A 4,412-nucleotide genomic window follows, 5' to 3' on the forward strand; every position below is an offset into this window, starting at 1 on the left:
AATTTCAAGAATCCACTTAAATTTTAATCAATTTAAGTTTGTCAGTGGAGGATGTATTTGCTGATAACTTTCCCTTCCATTCGTTCTCAACATTATGGAGTGGGTCCCTCGTGCATTTGAATCAAAGTTCAAGAATCAAATTTTCTTTTCCATTTTATATCTGCTTGTTCTAATCATAACAGCATAACCATACAAAGGATTAAACCTGGGCTGCAGTAGTTAGGTTCTCATAAACTTGCCACTAAACCAGAAGGAAGAGAGCCACAGTAGTGGAATTCCTCTACTTCTCCAAAGATGACAAATGGACACGTGATGTAAATCAGTGGTGTCAAAATGGCTATCCGAGTCCAATTTCTGCACATCAAGGCAGGTTAAGTAGGCCTACCTTTTCATCCAAAATACTTACAGCACTTAGTAGGATGGCATATTCGTCCACAATAACCAATAGTGCAAATAGCAAAAGGAACTAACGGAAAATCAAGCACTAAAATAAAAGGCCAATGACCCAAAGACACAGTGTAGTGGAAGATGCATTAGTGGACAATAGCTCCAAAAGTGCCCTATGCCAGTTCTTATTCATGATACAAAACAAAGCTGATGTTTGCCATATTTAGGATACTTTTTAATGTCAGAGATCGCTCATATAAACCAAGATCGATTGAGGAGTGAATGCGGGCAAAGACATGGGTTTTTAACATGCATCGGTTTCATTGACTCCTCTCTCACAGCTGCATAATTATTGGAGAGGAATAAATTTATCTTAAATAAATTGAGGTAAAACTCTGTTATTCTACAATGTAAACAATAATATCTGCAAATTACATGCGAGTCATGCAGCTTTCCTAGTGAATAGAAAGAAAGCTGTGACCTCGACGTGATTTGAACACGCAACCTTCTGATCTGGAGTCAGACACGCTACCGTTGCGCCACGAGGTCAAGGAAACACCATCACTGGTACACTGTAGCCAGTGGAGGTAGAGTTTGTATTTCACAAGATTGGACAGCTGAATGACCAGTGTAACATTCCATTCCAGAATTTTACTTTCCTTTATTACCCTCATCTCCCACAAAGTTCACAAATTCAAGACTAGCTTTAAGGAGAGGGATGGAAGAATCAAAGGGAGGCAAACTTCTGATAGAATCTCTGAGCTCTCTGCTTTCTTCAGAGCCTCAGCCACCTATGCAGGTTGCTGTTTTAGGGACTACAGAGTCTGTTGTCGAGCGATATAAAGGCTCCACTGCTAAATGTATTGCTGGTATCTCCTGTTTAGCATGTAACCATAATGTAAGCAAAAAGAGCATATCGTGGCAGTGACTGGTATGCTACTACATGTTTGGATTACAACCAAGCCATCTAAACTTTCTCATAAACCTTTGAGAAGTAGTACAGCAGGGTTGATTGCACATAACAGCACTCTGACTGAGTTGCAGGGGTTTGCTGGCACAGAGTCGTAGGCCTACATGGAGCAAGTTGATGTAGTCCATTCTTCAGATAACAAGACACTGCACCTGAAGCTGAGTGTCTTCCTTAAACAGAAAGGGGTGGATTTTCATTATGTTGCTGATGAGGAAACTGCATATACCACTCAAATCAGCAGTATGAGTAGAGAATGATATTTGGTAGTCCGCTTGTAGCCCATGTTTGCATGCATGGTCAGAGTGACCAAAGTGTCTTCTAGGGAGATCCTAAGCTTTTGAATTGGGGACGCATCTCCATGGACATGTAGAAGCTGATGTTGGCGAGATTTACATTCCAGTGATGATTCATTCAGGAGAATGTATTTGCTGACAACTTTCCCTTCCATTTGTTCTCAACATTAAGGAGTGGGTCCCTCGTGCATTTGAATCCAAATTCAAGAATCAAATTTTCTTTTCCATTTTATATCTGCTTGTTCTAATCATAACATCATAACCATACAAAGGATCAAACCTGCGCTGCAGTAGTTAGGTTCTCATAAATAGGTATGTAAAAACCTTCAAATCTTCATGATATATGGTCATGTTGCTCCAGCGGCAAGTCTTGTAACCAAGCTGCTTATTCCACACACAACCAGGTTTTGATTAGCAATGCATACATTTCCTTGCAAGAAAATTGGCAATTCTAAATTCCTCAAGTCTTCAAGTTAGAAAACCACTATGGTCATGGTCAACCACCAGAAGCCTTGGAACTCTTGTAATCATATAATATCATATAATATAATGCCACTGAAGGATTGGGAGCCAAGGGTCTAGGCTAGCAAGCTATAACCTGCTGGCATGTCACACAGTTTACGGACTCTTTGATAAAGTTTTGGGTCCACCCCTTTGGGTAATCAAAGGGTGACCTTCCACATATCAGAAAATAACACTGTCCACTTCACAATCAAGAACCACAAGAAAGTAAATAATACACAGTTCTCGTTAGGACACAATCTCTATTTCTGTGCATGGAAACAATGAAAAAGAACATGTTATTGAAATAATCCTACAAGAGGGAAGTTTGGTAACTGCATGGCCTTTGTGAGTATGCACGTTTAAAATGGAGATGGAAGCTTCTGCAATGCTGTGAACAGTATTCACCTTAAAAATAACCTCTACATGAAAGCATCCTGTCATTATTATTTCTTTAGTGTTTTTACAAAAGGCAAGAAAATGAAACTTCAGCAATGCCGCTTTCATGTTTAGCTCTTTTAAAGCATTCCTAGTAAGATGACCACTCACAAGCCATTAAAATTTTACAAGGATTGAGATACATTTTATATCCATTTTATTTTATATAACCATGCTATTAAATGACTCTGAAAGGGCAAATTATTTTCTTCTCATTGTGTTCTTTGCTCATTTTTTGGATAAAACAGACTGCAAGTTGCAAGTGTAAAATGACAAATCTTAAAGGACAGAAAAGCAGCTTTCAAATTGACAAGAAACAGGACATGCCAATGTTTGCTAGAGATCTACAAAATACAGAATGCAATCTGTGCATTATTGTATATGCACTATTTAATCAACATTGCACATTTGTTGAAATTAGTAGTGATGTACCATTTTCCTTTATTATGCAATGTGGAGAGCTCATGACGCATCCTCCGTATAGCTGTAATGACCACACTACTACTGAAACTGTGAGAGCTGTCAGCATAAATGGAATTCATAATTCTGCACAAATGGTTTTGAAATGTAATTCAATAGTTGGCTGCAGACTAACCATTTGATTTGGTCAAAGAAGCCATCCTGGAGGCACGCAGATGACTTGCATCCTCCCAATGAAATTATAGCAGGCTAGATGTCTGGCAGTGTCATGGAGTCCAAGTCCTGTAGTCTGAAATGTGTTGGCATCTGATTATGCCCGCCACTGAGATACCACAAACTAAGGACTCTGGATTCCAAGACAGAGTTGTGCACTGTAAACCATACATCAATTTGAAAACTTCAAATGTCAAGTATTTTGTGCATGGCATTAGGGAAGCAGCAGGTCCCCAAAACATTTGCTATCAGAAATGTTTTTATCATTGAAAAACATTACAAATTCTAGACTTCAGAATGTGAGCATCAGTCCCACTAACTCTCACATGCTAAAAGAGCGCTCTGTCACTTGAGCTAATTTGCCTAGAGTCTCCTATCAGAAATTATTTCATAAAAGAAAAACACTACAATTTATAGACTTGAGAATATGAGTATCAATCCCACTAACTCTCACATGCAAAAACAGCACTCTTGAGCTAATTCTTCTAGAGTGGTCCTTTTTTGCAGAATGGACAAAAGCTGAAGATGCAGTGGAATGATCATTGTATAGGAGATCTTACCAAATCCTGCATCCACCCTAAATGTCTCATCTAGCTGTGAACTCGAAAAAGCTTACTCCTGAAAACACAGGAATAGTTCTTGATGCTTCTGATATGCACTGTAAACAGTATAAAATTTGAGATATGTCAGAACTGGCAGCCATTGTCTCTAGCTGTCTCTTTTTAATGAGTTAACCATTGTTTACAGAATAACTTTCTATGACTTCAAATACTTCCAAGAATTAAAACTTGCAGAGTTCTGTAGGTAGACACATTGTCTCTGTAGGTTTGACATGTTCATTTGACAAACTAGCTAAAATAGTATGTTTTGGTATGGATAAACTGACTCTTAGCCCTAGACAAAAAAGTGCTCCAAATCTTTCTGCTTGTTCGTGGAGCAAGGAACCAAATTTCCAAAGATGGAGGAGGTATGGTTGAAGATAGAGGAAAATGCCTACTCTGGGTTCTGGAAGAAAATCTGATATTTGAAATATGTCCCTAAGCATTTTATATTCCTTGGCTCACAGAATCAGACATTACATTTTTGTTGTTATGGCAGATTTCATGGTGTAATAGACAGCACTCTGTAACTCACAGCAATAAAGCTCAGTGGACTTTGCAATTGATGATTATTTGTTTCGTTACTGTGTC

General features: G+C 38.5%; 1 non-coding gene across 1 annotated transcript; it reads right to left on the minus strand.

The window, feature by feature from the left end:
* Nucleotides 1–864: 864 nt before the first annotated feature.
* On the minus strand, nt 865–936 carry trnaw-cca. Its single transcript has one exon. It is a non-coding gene; the product is annotated as a tRNA-Trp (tRNA).
* Nucleotides 937–4,412: the final 3,476 nt, after the last annotated feature.

This window comes from Electrophorus electricus, chromosome 9 (assembly GCF_013358815.1).
Source record: "Electrophorus electricus isolate fEleEle1 chromosome 9, fEleEle1.pri, whole genome shotgun sequence".
Classification (NCBI taxonomy): domain Eukaryota; kingdom Metazoa; phylum Chordata; class Actinopteri; order Gymnotiformes; family Gymnotidae; genus Electrophorus; species Electrophorus electricus.